This window comes from Capricornis sumatraensis, chromosome 2, assembly GCF_032405125.1.
Source record: "Capricornis sumatraensis isolate serow.1 chromosome 2, serow.2, whole genome shotgun sequence".
Lineage (NCBI taxonomy): Eukaryota > Metazoa > Chordata > Mammalia > Artiodactyla > Bovidae > Capricornis > Capricornis sumatraensis.
The window spans coordinates 204489415-204509152 of NC_091070.1; the positions used below are offsets into that span (position 1 = coordinate 204489415).

The 19738-nt window shown below is 40.6% G+C and overlaps 1 protein-coding gene across 2 annotated transcripts in view; it reads left to right on the forward strand.

The window, feature by feature from the left end:
- The first annotated feature begins 2028 nt into the window (after nucleotides 1-2028).
- The window catches only part of FOXJ3 (forkhead box J3), a 145723-nt gene continuing 128013 nt past the window's right edge, over nucleotides 2029-19738 (forward strand). For both annotated transcript variants that reach the window (XM_068963909.1, XM_068963910.1), the window contains exon 1: nucleotides 2029-2128. The gene's annotated coding sequence lies outside the window, so the exon portion shown is untranslated. The remainder of the gene's footprint in view (nucleotides 2129-19738) is intronic.

Here is a 19738-nt window from a genome sequence, read left to right on the forward strand (position 1 = left end):
GCTGGAAAGGCAGCTGGACTCAGAAGATACTGAGTTTGAGTCCCAGTTCTCAGCTTCATCAGCTGTAAAGATGAACACAGGAGTTCTAACTGAGGGACTTGGTGAAAACACTGAATGAGAGGGCAAGTGAAAGCACCTGGCATGTGGTCTCTACCAGTGGCAGAACCCTGGCTTATTGTTCACTGAAGCCCCTTGCACCTAACATGGTCCAGTTGAAGTAAATGAACTAATTATTGATGAAGAAATGGTTGATGTTAAAAAAAAAAAATCCCACTTTTCTTCCTTCTCCAGATTTTTTCATACCTCTTACTCATACCTCTTGCTGCTGCTGCTGCTAAGTCACTTCAGTCGTGTCCGACTCTGTGGGAGCCCATAGACAGCAGCCCACCAGGCTCCCCTGTCCCCGGGATTCTTTAGGCAAGAACACTGGAGTGGGTTGCCATGTCCTTCTCCAACGCATAAAAGTGAAAAGTGAAAGTGAAGTCACTCAGCCGTGTCCGACTCTTCATGACCCCATGGACTGCAGCCTATCAGGCTCCTCCATCCATGGGATTTTCCAGGCAAGAGTACTGGAGTGGGGTGCCATTGCCTTCTCTGATACCTCTTACCCTGGTCTATTTTTTTTCCCCTCCATAGCACTAAACACCTTCTGTCATACCAAATTCTTTTCTTGTGTTGATCATCTTTCTATACTTAAGATGATAGCTCCAAGATGGAACGGTATTCCCACCCTCTTCCTGCTTCTAGTCACTGATCCAACCCAAACACTAAAATGCGGTCTGACAACCTGATCAGCAAATATTTGTTGGATGGATGAGTGAATGAATCTTTTAATCTTCAGAATCTTGCTGGAATCTTAGGTATAAGAGGCATATAGGAGTAATTTGAATCCTTAGGGCCTAGTACTGCTTGGTAAATGGCAGGTGTTCAATGTTTGCTGAAGTTATTGGGTACTCAGCTCTTTACCTGCAGTCTTTATCTGATTACCATAAGACTATGTCCGTCAAAAGATGTTCCCAAGGTCAATTCACTCAGGCGTCTCCTTTTCATCTCATCCAACCAACCTAGTATTCATCTAAGTTATCTGAGTTTCCAAATATTGAACACTTACTGCGAGTTCAAAAGCATACTTGGTGCTATATGTACTAATGCGAAGGAAGCAATAGCAAATAATAAGATGTCTGAATGCAATTAAACGTGAAATTACAGGGCAGATACTTTAAAGACTGACGTAGAAGTAAATTCCAAAGTTCACAAGACGCCCAACTACTCTTCTAAATGCTCCACCTGTTGATAGCAAGGACCATAACCTGAGCAGCTGCTTAACAATCAGAAGGGCCTTTAGTGTTTCATCTCCTTTGTTTTCAAGAGAAGGAAACCAAGGCGAGGCACAGGAGAGGCCCCAGCAGAGAGATGGGTCTAGAACCCGGGACGTGTGGGGTTCTGGAAGAAGAGGTGTCGTCAAGGTCCAAGGTGCCTTTGCTGGGGCCGTAGAAGCCGCGGTGACCGGTGTCCCGGAGAGGCTAAGGTACCTGTTGCTACGGTGAGGTGAAGGGAGCTTGGGGGAAAGTCGCAAGGCGCCCTTCCCCCGGGACACAGGGTCCCGGAGTCCCTGGGGAGGGTTCAAGGCGGAGGTTCCTGTGGTCCTCAACTAAAAGGCCGCCCCCACTGCCTTCACTCCCTGGCCGCCACTCTGAGGGACAGAGAACCCGCTACTCCCCGCCTCAACAAGTCGCTCGGAGCTGTCTGCGGCTGCCTGACACCCGCTTCACCGAAGCGGGGGCCCTCTCGGAGTCCCAGGGTACTATTTGCCCCAGCGGAAGGATCTCGCGCGCATAGCCGCGGCAGTGACCGCAGAGGGGCAGTGACCGCAGAGGGGCAGTGACGCCGCCGACGCCGTACCGGTGGCGCAGCGACGTCGCGGGAGGCGGGGGCGGGGGAGCTGGTCGGGAAGTAGTTCCGGGTGCGCGGCCCCGGATGTTGGCTGGTCCCGCTGCCGCCGCCGCTCTCGGCGCTGCTCCGGGCCTCAGCGGCTCGCACCAGGCGCCGTTGGGACGTTTCCCGGGGGGCGGAGACGCACACAGCGGCCGGGGGCTCGGCCGGGCCGTCCCGGCCTGCGCAGCCTGAGGTGAGCGCCCGCCGCCGGGGCGGTCGGGCTGGGGCGGCGGGCGAGGAGGCGGGGCCGGGGCATCTCCCGGGAGGCAGGCAGGGGCTGCCCTCCGCGAGACGCCCTCTCCGTTCTCTCAGCTGCGGCCGCGTCGCGGGGCGGGCGGCGGGCGGCGGGCGGGGCAGGGGGCCTGGGCCCAGGCTGAGGCCCGGCGAGCGGCTAGGGCTGGGTTCCTCCCTCCCCCGCGGCGCTTCTCAGCTGCTGCTGCCCCTCAGCAGGGAAGCGGCGGCTCCGCGCCTCCCGCCCCTCCCCCAGGCGGGGCCCGAGGGAGCTAGACGGGATTCCCGGGGGCGTCGAGTCCGAGGACAGTGCCCTCCGTTTTCTCTCCGTGACCTGACCCTGGCCTGGGCTAGCCCCCCTTCCCAGCGCGATGCAGCTTCTTTCCTTCAAGCTCCGGGGTGCTTTTTGGCGGGCGAGGCGGCCAGCATCTCGCGCGTCGGGGGTGCCCTTCGGGGTGGGGAGGCCCATGCGGGGGGCCTATGTTTCCACCCATCCTGTCGCCGTCCTCTGTCGGCATTGGGCAGAGGCAGCAGTTCCATGCGGACGTGTTGCTGTCCTGTGTGTGTTGCATCCTGCCCACGTGGTAGGGTGTCTCCCCCCCCCCCCAACCCCCCTCCAGTTTGCAGCTGGTGAGGAGGGAGGTTAAAGCGGGCTGGTTTTTTCCTCTGTGATTTCCTCCGGGTGGCGTGGAAGGTGTTAGGGTCAATTTGCTGTGCCGAGGCCGACGGCTGGTCAGCTGGAAGAAGCAAGACTTGTACTCTCTGAGATTGAGACCAGTAAGGGACTTAGTTTCATTGACATTTCCCCCTCTTCCTTGAGCTGCTCTTGTTCTTTTCTCTACAGTTTAATCCTAAACAGAATAATAAGCTCTAGCTGCTGATGCATTGAGATGTATAGTTTTCACTTATCCGTTGTACTTTTTTGTGTATGGCTGGCGAAGATTTTTCTTTTCTGTATTGTGCAATCCACGTCTCTGTTGTTCCTGGTTGGATTCCTGAATGAGCTGAGTTGGATTGACCAGGGCGTTAGAGATTGATGGGGCATCTGCCTTGTCTTTTTCTGACATTTATTTTTTCTTTCTGTTTTGTTTGCCAGTGAAACAGGCATGCATGTCATGGATATGTTATATGCATAGCTCTTTACTTGCAAGGCAGCACTAGATAAGTTTCAGTGAGTCACTCATTTCGTGGGTGCTTTTTTATTTCACTTTCCCTCTCTTGCTATTGAGTATCATTGTACTCTCTGGTTTTTGAAACGTGTGTTTTGAGTAATTTCTTTTCCTTAATGTCTCTTCCAGGTTAAGGTTTCCATCTTCCTGTGTTTTGCTCTTTTATGGCCACAGATTGCTCCCTTAACAGGGAACAGGCCACAGTAGCAGTGAGGGAAGCCTTTTATTTCTCCTAGGCTATAAGCAGATACTTACAGATGAGCAGTGAGCACCTCTTCATTTTTATGTTTGGGTAGCATCTAGAGATTTGATTGAATTTTTAATTTTTTTTTTTTTTTTTTAGGTTTCGGTTTTATTTGTGTGTTTCTTGAAGTTAAGATGAATCTTGTTTTTGGTTTTGTGTTGCTGAAGATATGAGGGCTTCCTCATGCTTTTATTAGGTATGTTTTTGGATGAGGTCGGGTGATTTCGATGATTCTCTTTTTTAAAAAAAATCTGGTACAATTGTTAGTATCGTCTCCTTCTGTGTATGTAAAATGAAAATACTTAAAGACAGATTCTATCTGCCCTCACTATGCTAAGTATGGGTGGGGCAGTGGAAGATAAAGAGTGTTCTGATACATTCCGAGGCATATTTATTAAGTCAGTATTTGTGTACTTCTGCAAAATACTGTGCTATATGTGAAGTAGTCTATGTGCTATGTATGAAGAGACACAGGAAATAAAATATGCGGTCTGCTCTCACTTTTGTTGGGGAAAGAACATATAACATGCATTATTCAGAATTCCATACATCATCAAGCTCCTAGTTGGGATAACAGTGCAGCCAAAATCAAAGGTATAAAGTGAGATTTGGAGAAATTGAAATTTTCAAAAGGCAAGAGATATATTCCAGGAGAGTGAAGGGGTATTTACCAAGACATACACTGACAGTGTATCAGTACAGAAGATATCAAGCAACTTGATTGGCATAGAGCATCTTATTGGTGAATTATAATAATGAGTTTAGGCTTGGTAGAGTAGGTATTGATGGAGGACCTTATTAAGGATATATAGTTTAATTTGGTGGGGTACTACCGTGGGTTCTAAAGATTGGGAGTAAGATGAAGCATATTATTCCTGAGGAAGATTTTCATAATTAGTTGAGCATTCTGGAGGAGGGAGACTGACTAGAAGGGTCTTGAAAAATTTTAGGAATAAGCTGATGAGGGTCTGAGATAAAATGGTGATGTTTGGAATAAAACAGTAACTAGCATTTATAGAGTACTGTATGCCAGGTACAGTGTTTTAAACTATATACATGTATTTAATTCCTAAAATCTTTATAATAAGGTGTTGTTATCACTATGAAGAAACTGAGTTACAGAAAGGTTTAGTAATTTGCCCTAAATCCCATAGGGAGTAAGCAGCAGAGCCAGAATTTGAATCCAGGCAGTTCTACCTTTGAGCTTATGCATTTAGTCTTTAAATTATATTGTCCTGTGAAACAATGTATAGAATATATGAGAGTGTATGTTTGAGTAAAAATTAATTTGAACTTAGTGATATCTGGATGTGTGTCAAGGAAAGAGGGCAAATTAAACATTAAAAGATTAAAGGCTAGAATTTTGGGAGAATGGCTGATAATGATGAGGAAATTAGGAAAGTGCCACTATAAAGATAAATGAGCCAGGGTGGGTAATGGTCAACACTTAGATTGTATACAATCAATTTTTCAATAAAAGATTAGCCTCCTGCAACTCCTGATGGTCTTTTCTGCTTGCTGGTTTGACTCTGGAAGGGTAGGCTAGTTTAGTATTAGTCTAAGCAAAAAATTAGAAAAACAGATCTGCTCAAAAGAAAAAATGTGTAGGAATTATTTTGGTTGAGCCATATCACCGCTTTCCAACCTTAGCAAAGATAATCAAGATTTGAATCCTGTGGTGTATCACTGTAAGATGATATGAAATGTAGATTGTATATTAAGCAGGGCTGTATTTGGTAGTAAAAAAAAAAAAACATGAGTAGATGAGGGTTGGAAGGTTAGTAGTATGATGGTGAAAGAGCTTTGAGGTTTGGAACTGTGGGTGACATTATAGGCTAATAGATAAAGCATTTCTGAGAAGAACCAGGAAGTACATCAGTGCCACAGAAGCCAAGGATAGGAAGGGTAATTTGGTTCAGTTCAGTCCAGTCGCTCAGTCGTGTCCGACTCTTTGCGACCCCATGAATTGCAGCACTGCAGGCCTCCCTGTCCATCACCAACTCCCGGAGTTCACTCAAACTCACGTCCATCGAGTCAGTGATGCCATCCAGCCGTCTCATCCTTTGTCGTCCCCTTTTCCTCCTGCCCCCAATCCCTTCCAGCATCTGAGTCTTTTCCAATGAGTCAACTCTTCGCATGAGGTGGCCAAAGTACTGGAGTTTCAGCTTTAGCATCATTCCTTCCAAAGAAATCCCAGGGCTGATCTTTAGAATGGACTGGTTGGATCTCTTTGCAGTCCAAGGGACTCTCAAGAGTCTACTCTGACAGCACAGTTCAAAAGCATCAATTCTTCGGTGCTCAGCTTTCTTCACAGTCCAACTCTCACATCCATACATGACCACTGGAAAAACCATAGCCTTGACTAGACGGACCTTTCTTGTCAATCTGTGCTTTTGAATATACTATCTAGGTTGGTCATAACTTTTCTTCCAAGGAGTAAGCGTCTTTTAATTTCAAATGCAGACTTAAATTTCAGAAACAATGATCGTTATGAAAAGACTATTGAACTGGGACCAGGAGGTGATTTGTAACCTGAGAATTTTGAAAGGGAGAATAAGACATTCCATATATTTTTTCTACAGAAGGTGTTGTAGAGATGTTATGGTCTGGTGTGGTAATTCTTAGTATTTTCTCCTAATGTTTCCTTCAGTCTCATTCTTTTCCGCATGTCAGAGCTGCTCAAATATTAGAAAACTCACTTTTTTTCTTTAAAAAAAGGAACAACCTTGTGTTCTAAAGCCGGTGATTTTATACTTTAAAGGTTCTCTCAAACTTATTTTTCTTTTTTAAAAAGTTTTATTGACATAATTCACATACTATACAGTTCACCCATTTGAAGTGTACAGTTCAGTGGCTTTTATTTTATTCACCAAATTGTGCAGCAATCATCACAGACATCATCTCAAAAGAGAAAGTCTGTGTCCATTGGCTGTTACTGTCCATTTCCCCTTCATTCCCCAGTCCTAAGCAAGTGCTAATGTACTTGGAATCATACAACTCATGGTCTTTTGTGTCTGACTTTTTTTACTTAGCGTAGTGTTTCAAGGGTTATCCATTTTTGTATTGTGTCAATGTCTCATTCCTTTTTATTGTTAAATATTCTATTGTATGGGGGTTCCCAGGTGGTGCAGTGGTAGAGAATCTACCTGCCAGTGCAGGTGATGTGGGTTCAATCTCTGGGTCAGGAAGATCCCCTGGAGGAGGAAATAGTAACCCAATCCAGGATTCTTGCCTGTAAATCCCATGGACAGAGGAGCCTGGGGGGCTGCAGTCCACGGGGCTGCAAAGAGTTGAGCATGACTAAGCACCAGCACAATTCATCTTCTGACTCTGCCGCCTTTTATTTCTCTACTTAGCAGTTGATGGACATTTGAGTTTCTTACTCTTTTATCATTGTAATCCTCACCCTGTCAACTCCATCCTGCTTATGGCTTTCTTTTAGATTGTAACCTCTGCTATGCATTCTGCTAGGCACTGGGGATATGGCTCGTGAACATTCATATAGTGTGTTTTTGGCTTACATATGTTTTCTCATGTGTTATCTGTGTATCAGGCAACAGCCCTGTGAGGTAGGCAAAGTGTTTTTTAAGGTGAGCAATTTGAAGTTTAGATTAAGTGACTTGCCCAAGATGAAGTCAGTGATGGAGCAATTAGATCATCTTAGTGCATGTCTGTTGCTATTTCCACTGCTGCTCTTCTAACTTAAAGGAGCCTCATGTGAATTACTGGAGAATCAGGTTGGAAAATCCCGTTGCTTAGGGAATGAGTAACTTTTAATGTTAAACTTCAGGATTTAAAATCAGATTTTTCTTATTGCATTTTGTCACTTGTGATTTAGATAAGTCATTTCATATTTCTGCCTTTCTTTCAGAACTTTACTGGGGATTAATGTGATGATGATGATGATAGAGGTAGTGATAATAGCTAACATTTTCTGAGGTTTTACTATGGGCTCCAGAGTGTTCTGACTATATTTCTTATTCATATATTCCTCACAACAACTCTGGAGGGTAGATCTTATTATTACCAAAATTTTACAGATGATATAGGTACAGAGGTAGGTAAATTGGCTAAGGATATGTAGCTGGGAACGGAAACAGCCAGGATTTGAACCCCTGCAGGACTCAGTGACTCTTAATCACTTCAGTGTGCTGTTACTGTGTTATTAATTAACAGAGGGTAATGTTTCAAATCAGGATATGACCAGAATATGAAGATATGATTTTGAGTGTGGTTGGGGAAATAAACAGCAAAGTTAAGTTGACATTTTATCCACATTTCTTTTAAATATTGGTCTTTCCACAATGAGGTACCATTTCACACCAGTCAGAATGGCTGCGATCCAAAAGTCTACAAGCAATAAATGCTGGAGAGGGTGTGGAGAAAAGGGAACCCTCTTACACTGTTGGTGGGAATGCAAACTAGCTCAGCCACTATGGAGAACAGTGTGGAGATTCCTTAAAAAACTGGAAATAGAACTGCCTTATGACCCGGCAATTCCACTGCTGGGTATACACACCAAGGAAACGAGAATTGAAAGAGACATGTGTACCCCAATGTTCATCGCAGCACTGTTTATAATAGCCAGGACATGGAAGCAACCTGGATGTCCATCAGCAGATGAATGGATAAGAAAGCTGTGGTACATATACACAATGGAGTATCACTCAGCCATTAAAAAGAATACATTTCAATCAGTTCTAATGAGATGGATGAAACTGGAGCCTCTTATATAGAATGAAGTAAGCCAGAAAGAAAAACACCAATACAGTATACTAACGCATATATATGGAATTTAGAAAGATGGTAACGATAACCCTGTATAGGAGACAGCAAAAGAGACACAGATGTATAGAACAGACTTTTGGACTCTGTGGGAGAGGGAGAGGGTGGGATAATTTGGGAGAATGGCATTGAAACATGTATAATATCATGTAAGAAACGAATCGCCAGTCTAGGTTTGATGCAGGATACAAGATGCTTGGGGCTGGTGCACCGGGATGACCCAGAGGGATGGTATGGGGAGGGAGGTGAGACGGGGGTTCAGGATTGGGAACTCATGTACACCCGTGGTGGATTCATGTTGATGTATGGCAAAACCAGTACAGTATTGTAAAGTAAAGTTAAAAAAAAAAAAAGAAAGAAAAAGACAATTTCAAAGAACAGAAGAGAATGAACAGCCAGTTTGACAGGGACAAGAAAAATAAATGTTCTAAAACACCCCCCCCCAAAAAAAAATAAACAAACATCAGTCACACTTCAGTGTACAGAGATACATGTTGGTAGGCATCCAGGTACCTTTTTTCCTGTTTATCCCTGCTAATATAATAGCCTCTTAAATCAGAAATTGTATTTTCAGTGTTCTTCACTGTCAGCTTTGTTAGTCACTTAGCTTTCCACATTGCCACTGTTCAGAAACCTTGGCTTAGGACAGCTGAAGCTTACTATAACTACTCTCCTCAGCCTTCCTTTGGCTATGAATCTTTTTCATTTTGAACAGTTAGCCTTTCAGTCCTTAATGGAGGTATTCTTTGCCTCCTCCACCCCAAAACTCAGGAAACACCACGGAGGCATTTTATAGTAACTGTCAAAAATTTTGACCATCTTAATTGGCATAAATGGACTTTAGTGCACGAATAACAAGAACCAAAGCTTAATATTTTGGTTAAAGAGATTGACTTATACTGAAATTGGAAAAGGCATCTGCTATACAGAATTTTGGATTTAATAGAATTTGTTATAACCAGATCAGCAAGGCATTATTACTGTGGGCCATCTGCTGGGATATGGAAATAGCTTTGTTATTTGGAACCAGATGTATTTATAACAATGGAATTCTACTTATTTTAAGTAATCTTTTTAGTTAGGTACCTTTGGCTGCTGTTTTACTTGGCATGTCAGCTGATAACCTGAGAATGCAGTGTTTTTCAAAGTGATTATTTTCTATAGAATTGAGAAAAAACAACTGAAATGGAGAGCAAATGAGACTCATATATGGTGTCTAGTACTGTAACAAGAGAAAATATAGGGGAGATATGAATTTGATATAAGATAATTAGGACCGTATTCAGTAAGAACTCTGGCACTGTCAAGTTTAGTTTCCAACAATTATGAAACTACTCTGGTTGCTCTCAGAATTTTACTGTAATTTAAGTGACTTCATTTTGGTATAATCAGACCTGCATTAACATTGCCCTAGTCTCACTTTCCCAGGTAAAGAAGTCTGTTACGGGATGCAGTAAGAGACACTATTGCTTGGAACATAGTCCTAGAAAACTCTTGAATTGAATGCTAATAATTTTGGAGATGGAGAAAGTCCTTGGGTAGAAGTTTTTAGAGAGAGTCTGTAGAAATCTGATATATTGACTGTCTTTGTTTGGGCTGCTGTTACATAATGCCACAGACTGGGTAATTTTATAAACAACAGAAATTGATTGCTCACTGTTCTGGAAACTGAAAAGTCTAAGACCAAGTGCCTTCTGGTGAGGGTCTCCTTCCTGGATCATAACTGATGCTTTCATGCTGTGTGGAAAGGGCAAGGGATCCCTCCTGGAGCCTCTGTTATAAGAGGCTAATCCTATTTATGGAGGCTCTGCCTTCATGACCTAGCCACCTCCCAAAGACCCCACCTCCTAATATCATGTTTAGGGGTTAGGATTTCAACATAGAAATTTTGTGGGCGACACAAATATTTAAGCTATAGCATTGGCTATTTTTTCATTATTTTCAAATAATATGTATGTCATGGATTCTATTGAAGAATTGACTGATGATCCTAGGATGACTGTGTATCTGAAGGAGACTTTACCCAGTAAACTGGGTTTTAGTTGAAGTTTTTACCTGGAGTACAAAGCTGAAACCTGTAAATGAATTCTACTAAACAGAGTCCTGCCCAGAGGTGTGTAGTGGTGTCAAGGATATAAGATTGATCTTCTGGTTGATTGGTAAAATGTGGTGCCAATGTGACCTTATTAAAGATTTCAGAAGTTGGAATTGGCTTTTTCCTAAGGCTGAGACCTGGCCTTACTGTGGAACATAGATTTGTGAGAGAATGGATGAGTGGAGGAAGACTGCTAGAACTCCATAATAACAATTTCAAATTCTGTTTGCTTATAGAGAGATAGGATTGGGAGTGGGGGTGCAGTGAGATCCTAGATTTTGGCTGGTGTGTATATGGGAACTAAAATGTTTCTGTGGCTTGGCTGTACAACTTTGGGAAATTAGAGACATGGCAGTCAAGTATGCTGCAGTCCTGAGCAGGTTGACTTTTCTGAACGAAGATGGAGCAGACTGTCATGGCAGGAAAATGATATATGTGATTGGGTCTGTAAATTTGTGACGTGCTTTACCTGTCTACCCTGTGTAAGGGGCTGTTGATGGTATCGTCTCATATGTATGTACATAGATAGGAATCACTGTCAAGAGTGGCATCTGTGTGCATCAGGGCAAGTCAGGTTTTATGTTTGTTATAGGGCATGTGTGTATTGGAAAGATACCCACCTTAATGTGAATAATACTTTATGAAAAGCTTTTTCTCTGATCTGTTAGATTTTGGAGCCTTACTCAGTCCTGTGATGTAGGTAAGGCAACTAATAGTTCTTTTGACAAATGGAGAAAATGAGACACACGCTGAGACTGACATAGTGTTACTCAGTTATATAGAGCAGAGACAGTGGCCTGGATCCTGCATTCTGTCTCTAGTCTTGTACTCTGCAGTAGAAAGCTGACAAGATTTTTATGAAGAACATACTTGGATTTTTAAGGTAGAAATTCAAGTTTAAGAACATCAAAGGACCTGGGCTACTTGGAGTAGAACTTGTCTTGTGATGATGTCAGACTGAGGGACAAAAACTGTTGGGAGCAGTGTTTTCCTTTGTTAAATTTGGATCCTTTTCCAGTAGTTGGATATATTTTTACTTCATCTTGCATTCTTTGTGAATTCTGAAGGTAAGTAGGAGATGGAATCAGAAGGGAAACATAAAAGGATTACTAAATTGCAGGTTTGGTCTTATTTTTATGAAAGTATACATCTGTAAAATTTAGCGATTGAGAAATTGTACCTGGAACATGATTCTACCGAGGATACTTGGGTTACTGCCATAGTGTGAATCTGTTTTCTCTTGTGTAGTGGGTAGGGAGAGTTACAGTATATAAAGAATTTTTAACTCCATAGAAAAAAAGACTGGGAAAGAAAGTATTTTTACATTAGGTAGTCTTTATTTTCTCCTTTGGACCTGTTTATATTTTCTAAGTTCTCTACCATGAGCAGATAATCATTTTTATAATCTTCTGTTTTCTAGTTTTTAACTAAAAACAACCTGATTTTTATGGTTCAAATGAGAATTTGAAAAATGTGAAGCATGGCACTTTTGAAGAATAGTTTAAGCACTTGGTGGTATTATAAAAGTATTTTGTTTTTTGGTCAGTTATATTAATAAATCAGTTTTATAAATTATTTGATTATACTTTTATAGGTCAAGTTGTGGGTGTATTAAATGTTTTGGGTTTTTCTTTGCATTAGAAATTTGTCATTTAGCTCTGCTGATCAATAAATTAATTTTAGTCCCAAGCAACCAAGAACTTGGATTTACATATAAATAAATGATATAAAAATAGCACTTTTATAGAGTGAAAAACTAGATTTAAGAATCTACTCATTAGCTTTCATTTCCTTTGCAGATTTCTAGTAAGAAAAACAAAACTGTTAGTGATGCTTTATAAAGTACTTGTTTTCATCCAGCAACATTGGACTCAGTTTTTCTCATTTGTTTGCTCATTTATTCAGCGTCTAGTATGTCCTGGGTACTGTACTAAAAGCTGGGGACGCAAGTAACTGATAGGGTCCCTGCCGGCAAAGATGACCACTTTTGGTTTGGGAGAGACATCAGAGAGATATCCTAGGCATATGGAGACATCTGTTTTTTTTTCTGTTTTCTAGTTTTTAACTAAAAAGGCAGCATGACTAGCTTATTTCTTTGAAGAACTTAATTCTTTTAGTGGTTTGGTTAGATGACTTTAAGAGAAGCTGATGGCTTCATAATTATTTTTTCTTACTACAAAATACTGAAAATCATTGACCTAAAGAATTTCCTTATCTAAGGAGCTTTGCTTGCAGAGGTGGATGACCTACGTGTTTTTATCTGTTCTGCTTTGGGAGCATAATTAAGAGACCTTGTGTTGATTCTTCCAGAATGGATACAGTGTCTTTTTTTTCTTTTATTCTCTCTACTGGTGATCCTTGAGCAATAAGGGTTTGAACTACACAGGTCCACTTGTACGTGAATACTTCTCAATAGTGACTGCTGCAGTACTACACGGTCCATGGTTTGAGTTCAGAGATGCAGAGGAACTGCACATATGGAGGGGCAGCTGTAAGTTATAGTCAGGTTAAACCTCACATTATTTGGATCAGCTGTACTAATAAATGAAAGGATATTTCATATTTGAGCTTAATTTTAAGAATTTAATGTTGTATCAAAAGTTACCTTTTGTCTAATATAGATATCCATATAGACATACATCTTGAGTTAATCTTTTATTCAGGCCAGTGAGATATCCCACTAAAATGCTTGATACAGTCATTTACCTACTCTTAGAATACCTGTAGTCACTGTAGCTGTAAGGTAGCTTGTTTGTTACTAGCTCTAATTGGGGCAAAATTTGCTTCTAACTTCATCTCTTTTTCCTTTTCCTTTTCTGTGCAACATTGGAGACCTAGTTTGCCTTCTTTAACAAGATAACTCTTCACATATTTGAATGTGATCATTCACTCAGCAAATATTTTTTCAGCACCTACACATTCAAGACATAGTTCCGGGCATTGTGAGAGATCCAAAGGTAGTTAAGAGGCATAGTCTCTTCTCAAAGAACTGAGGTAGAGAAAGAGTCAGGGTTTTGTTGAAGAGAATGGTTTTGCTTATGACCTGGAAAGCTTCTTGGAAACAATAATGTTTGAAATAAGATGGTGAGAGGGTAGTCTACTGTGAGCACATAATCAGAAATCTAGAGGTGAGGCGGAACAGTGCAAGTTAGAGAAGTAGCAAGAAGGCTCAGCCTGGCTGTTTCACAAACTGTTCTCAAGGATATTGAAAACGTTCATTATTGTATTCTCAGTGCCTGGAGAAGTGTTGGCGGGTAATAGGGGCTCAGTAAATATTTGTTGAATGAATGGTTACATTTGGGAAATACAGAATTTCTTGAGTCATAAAGCGCTCTAGGATATAGAATACTTTGGTAAGTCCCTTAGAAAAGTATTTGACTCAGACTTTCTTGATTATGGAATGCCTGTTAACGATTTTTAAAACCCTCTGGAAAATATTATACTGGGGTCTCTATGTTAGAGCTGACATGGAAGGCTGGAAAGTGTTCCCCGCCCCCCCATCCCCAAGCTAAACACACCCATTTTCTTCAGTCATTCTACATTTGGCTTCTAAACTCCTTTCCAGTCTGATATCCCTCCCTGCAAACTTTCTGGCTTGTAAGTGTTCTTAAAATGTGGTACTCAAAACAGAACACAATACTCCAGTTGTGAACTAACCGGGGAAGAGTGAATGGGACTGCTCCCTCCTTGATCTCGATACTGTTCTTCTAATGAACCCTAAGATTGTATTTTCTTTTTAGCAGCTGAGTCACTGTCTTGGCTCATACCCAGTCCTCATATTAATTTACAAGAAGTTCTTTGAGTCAATTCAGAGAGATTTCCTATTAGTAGAGCTAACAAATAAATGCCATCCCCCCCTTTTTTTTTTCTGATTGAGTCTAGGCTGTTTTCTCAGAAGTACTAGTCATTCTTAAGCTTCCTGAAATGTGAGGAAAAACAGAAAAAGAGTTGATTGTACAGTGCTGCTGGAGTAACATTAAAGTCCAGCTGTACTACTGAGTGCACTCAAAGCTAGATAAAATGTAATGAATCCCTCTATACCTATTACAGATTTAATAATTATTAAGCTGTATGCCATATTTGCCTCAACTGCCTTTTTTCTTTTTTCTCTTTTGCTTGAGTGTTTTAAAGAAAACTGTAGACATTGTCTTTTCACCCCTACAAAGCTTAGTATGCATGTTTAAAAAATATAGACATTTTCTTACGTAAACATATGCTATTACTGTAGCTAACAAAATTAACTGTATTTCCTATTAGTGTTGTCCGGTGTCAGTTCATAGTAAAAAATATCCTTGATTGTGTCTTTTTACAGTTTTTAATTGAGTCAAGATTCAGACAAGGTCTACACATTACATTTAGTTGTTACTGTTGTCTCTTTTAACCTGAGTTCCCCCCTTTCTTTTTGGCATAATTTCATCCTGTCTACTTCTTTGGATTTTCACGTTTCTGTACCAAGTTCTGTTGCTGTTACTTTGGAAATAGCTGTAAGAATTGTCCTTCATTTATAGCAATTTAGTAAACATTTTGGACTATTATGTACAAAATATGTGCTCAGCATTATGGCAGGTAGAATGGTTAATTTGACGTGTCCCTGGCCTACTAGGAGGCCTGCAATCCAGTGGCAGAGACAGGTACATACGGAAACAAGAAGAAAGAGATGATTTGCCTTTACATGGAGCATGCCTTGATTCTATCACCTCCCATTTATTTTCCTGGTAAGTGCTGCTAGTGGACATTACTTCAGTCATGTCCTGATCAGAAACCCACAGCTGATTTTTGTCTCTTGATTCAATCTAAACTATACTGTTTGGGGCCTGGCAGTCAGTGCCCCACTAATTCTCACCTTTACATAAAGTGAAACTCCTCAAAGCACAAATACCTTTTTTTTTTTTTTTTAAAGACCAAGTTTATATCGTTATGTAGAATTTTTCATTTCTCAAGCAAGATTATAGACATTTTGAGAGCAAAAGTCTTTGTATAATATTGGAAAGCTTTATAATTACTTTTGAAGAGTTCTGGCACATAACGTTGGTGGGCCTGCTCTTACTGCCTACTACCTTCCCAGAGAGAGCTTCTGCCAGTTAAAAGTAAATAATCCAATTCTGGATCTCTTACCCAAAAGCCTCCTTTAAAAAAGCCCATTCAGTCAGTGATCTGAGTCACAGACGGCAGATACATGGTTTGCGTGTTGTCACTTCCCGATCACCATGTCCATGGCGAACTACTAATTTCTTGTTTTCTTCAGACATGACCTTCTCTTCTCAGTGTAGCACTTCAGGCAACTACTACCTATTGAACATAATTGGCAAGTGATAGGAAACCTTTCTGCTATCCCAGTCATAAAGCAGTAGTTCCTGAATTAAGCTGTGCAACCAGAATCACGTGATACTTGTAATTAATAGATTCCCTAGGTTTCACCCTAGACTCTTGAATCAGGATTTCCAGGAATAGGATAGAAACGATTCTTAAAAGTTGGCAGTGGTTTGTTAACTGGCTTTGGGGACCAGATAGGCAATTCTTATTTTGTTAAAAAGCTGTAGCAGTGGAGACTGTAGCTTCCCATCTTTCCCAATTGTAGTACAGTATCTCATTCCTCTAACAATCATGATGTTCCGATGTGTTCAATTTACGTTTCAGGGGTATGGTGGGTCTCTTGCTTTGAATTATACCAGGCGAAGCACATGAATCAAATGCCTGAGATAAAGATATGGGAGCCAGAGAGGTGGCATCTTGGTTTTCTAAATATAACTGAGCATGAATTTAAAGCCTCAAAACTGTTCAGTCCTCAGAGCTTCTTCTTTATTTAGTGAATACCTTTAGAAGTTTAAAGTGAAAGAGTTCAACATTTTTGGAGTGAACAGGTCTTTAGAATTTTTTTTGTATTTTGTGTATATTCTTTAAAGATTTAAACATATAACATGATTTAGCTTCATATACCTTTGTCAGATTTTTTGTGAAAGTAAATCTACAAATTGGGGAAACATTCTTTTTTAGACCACATGATTTGATTTTGGGACTGGAAATTGTGGTTAAGTTATTGAGCAAGGTAGAGAGACTGAAGTTTCAAGATTATCCAGTGAGTTAATAACAGACCCAGAAATAGAATCCTGTGTTATTTGCTTGGGTTATGATTTGGTTTGAAGAGGGCGGCCTGTGATCTGTTTACATAAATTTAGGGGTTTGGAAGAAGTTGTAGTTCTGTGATGTTTAGCCAAGAAGCTCCCCTCCCCACATTTACCACGTTTTATTGACACTAATCCTACGCTATAGAGGGTAAAGACACAGTTCATATTTACACTTCCTACTTCTAAAACAGTCTTGTAAAGCTGAAGCTGATTGTTGGTTTGCCTCCTTTTTTTTCATCTTCTGTTATTAGAGAATAACAACACCTTGCCCTAGTGTTTTTTTTTTTTTTAAGGAGGAGAGGTGGTATAGCCTAAGTAGTTGTTTTATAGGTAATGTTAGAGTGGTTTCCTATAGCATTTTTTCAGGGTTTATACAGATGTGTACCTAAGTGTATCTTTGTTAAACATGTTTAATTAGTGTGTAGTTTGGAAGTGGTGGAGCCCACCAGAAAACGAACTTTCCTAAACAACTAATGGTTGAAGGGGTTATAGATTTCAAAGTAATTGCTATAATAGAGTTGCTTTCTGATGAAGTCATTACTTTTACTCTGCCCTTTTCCATTTTGTGGAATGGCGGGGGGGGGGGGGGGCGGAGGTTCCTATGGCACTAGTGAGGAAAGAAGCAGAAACTTACAGAACAGGGCAATATTTGTGTGTGAGTATGTGCTTAAACTTGTGGGCAAGTTTAAGAAACTTAGGGAAAAAAACAAAGGATCCCCCCCCCCCCAACCAGCTTTATTGAGATAAAATTCACATACCATACAATATACCTATTTAAAGTGTAAAATTCAATTTTTTCTGAACATTTTCATAGGGTTGTGTATGTTTTCCTCTCCCTCTAAAACAAGCCCCACACTTAATAACAGTAAGTCCACTCTAGCTGCCTCCCTGTGCTTAGTCACTCAGTTATGTTCAACTCTTTTTGACCCCATGGACTATAGCCCACTAGGCTCGTCTGTCCATGGGGATTCTCTAGGCAAGAATACTGAGTGGCTTGCCATGCCTTCCGCCAGGGGATCTGCCCAACCCAGGGATCGAACCTAGGTCTCCCTCATTGCAGGTGGATTCTTTACCATCTGCCTACCAAGGCCACCTGCCTCCCTAGCTCTACGAAACTACTAATCTAACTACTAACCCATAATCTAATTTAATATAAATTTGTCTGATTTGGACATCTGATATAAATGAAATCATGTAATATATAGTGTAGTTACTGGCTTCTTTCACTTAGTATGTTTTCAAGGGTCATTTATGTCATAGCATGTACCATTCCTTTTTATTGGCAAACATTATTCTGCTGTATGATTGTAACATCTTACTTATCCATTCATCAGTTATTGGGCACTTGGGTTGTCTCCACTGTTTTGCTGTTATTTAATGCTGCTATGAACATTTGTGTATACTCTTTTCTGTGGTGGTATGTTTTCATTTCATGGGTATATTCCCTGTAGAATGGCTGTGTCATATGGTTACTCTGTGTTTAACTTTTTGACAAACTGCCAAACTTTTCCAGAGTGGCTACACTGTTTTACATTTCCAGGACCAGTGTATGAGAGCTTCAATTTCTTCAAATCTTTGCAACTTTTGTTATTGTCTGGTTGTTTTTTTTTATTATAGCCATCCGAGCTGAAGTAATATCTGATCCTTTAGTATCTGATTACCTAGATGAAGTAGTAGTGTGATTCTGATATGCATTTCCCTAATAACTAATAATTTTGAACATCTTTTCGTCTTATCGAACATTTTAATATCTTTTTTGAGGAAATGGGTATTCAAGTCTCTGCCCATGTTTTCTTTTTTGGCAGTCAAATGCTCTACCCCTTTGCTCTTATCTCCAGATCTTTGGGCATTTTTAACTTGAGTTGTTTGTGTTGAGTTGCAGGGATCCTTTATGTATTCTGGATACCCAACTTGTTCTTCTAACTGTGAATTTGTCTTAAATTATTCGCTTCAGAGGCAGAGAGAATTAGTGGATACAAAGACTACATTAAAAAAAATTTGGTGAATTTTCAGTTATATCTTAGTTGTACTTCTTTTGGGTTTATTCTCTTTCCAATCTATAGGAACTTGGTTTATTCATTCATATGAACAAATATGACCGCAGACTAGGATTTGGGGATATAACAGAGACTGAAACAGAAACTTAAATCTATGTTCTAGTGGGACAGAAGTGAAGTGAAGTGTGAAGTCACTCAGTCGTGTCCGACTCTTTGCGACCCCCATGGACTGTAGCCTACCAGGTTCCTCCGTCCATGGGATTTTCCAGGCAACAGAAGCAGACAGTAAAACAAAAGTCATTATCAAGTCGTATCAGATGACAAGAGCTGTGAAGAATAAACCAGGGTAATGGGGATATAGTGTGATGGATGAGCTTTCTAATATGTTATTCACCTTTCTTGATTTGTTAATCCGTTCCTCTCTGCTCTGTTTGACCTTATTGCACTTTATTTTCATTTTATGTAGTTTTGTAGCTAAATTTTTATTTCACTCTTTCCTGATTCTTAACACCCTTCCAGTCTAATTTTTGTTCCCACTAGTCTGCAAACCCCACCCTCTATAGTGTTAAATGATCTTCCGTTAAAAGCCTGTTTTGTGTTTTCAGTGTATGTCCATCTTAATCTGTGTGTCACGCTTGCCTTTTCCCCCATTAAATCACTTGGTGCTATCTCCAGTACAGTTTTCTCAAGGGTGTTTTTGAAAACTTGTTCCTCTTCTCTAAATCTGAGTTCTCCAAATTTAAGTTTTGGCCTTTCTTCTCCCTCTAACATTACCATGGTGAATTGATCATTCTCACATGATTTTGCTTTCTGAGAGCATGTGACTCTGAGTTCTCGCTTTTTAGCTATAGCTGCATCACTGCCTTTAGGTTCAATGAGTGGAGCTGTGATGAACAGCTGATTGCTACTCACTCAGCAGGATTCTTTCCCTTTACTCCTTCCTCTGGCAGATTTTTCCTGTTTAGGATGATTAAGACACAGGTTATTTCCATGATTGCTTTAATGATTACCTGTGAGTAATGGTATAGCAATTCACAATGTTCTGTCAAGGAACCTGACTCAACAGGGTTGTTCCTTCATGAATGCTAGTAAATTTTTATTTTCAAGTCTTATGAAAGATAGAGCTGAATTCAGAAGTTTACTTTTTTTTAAGGAAT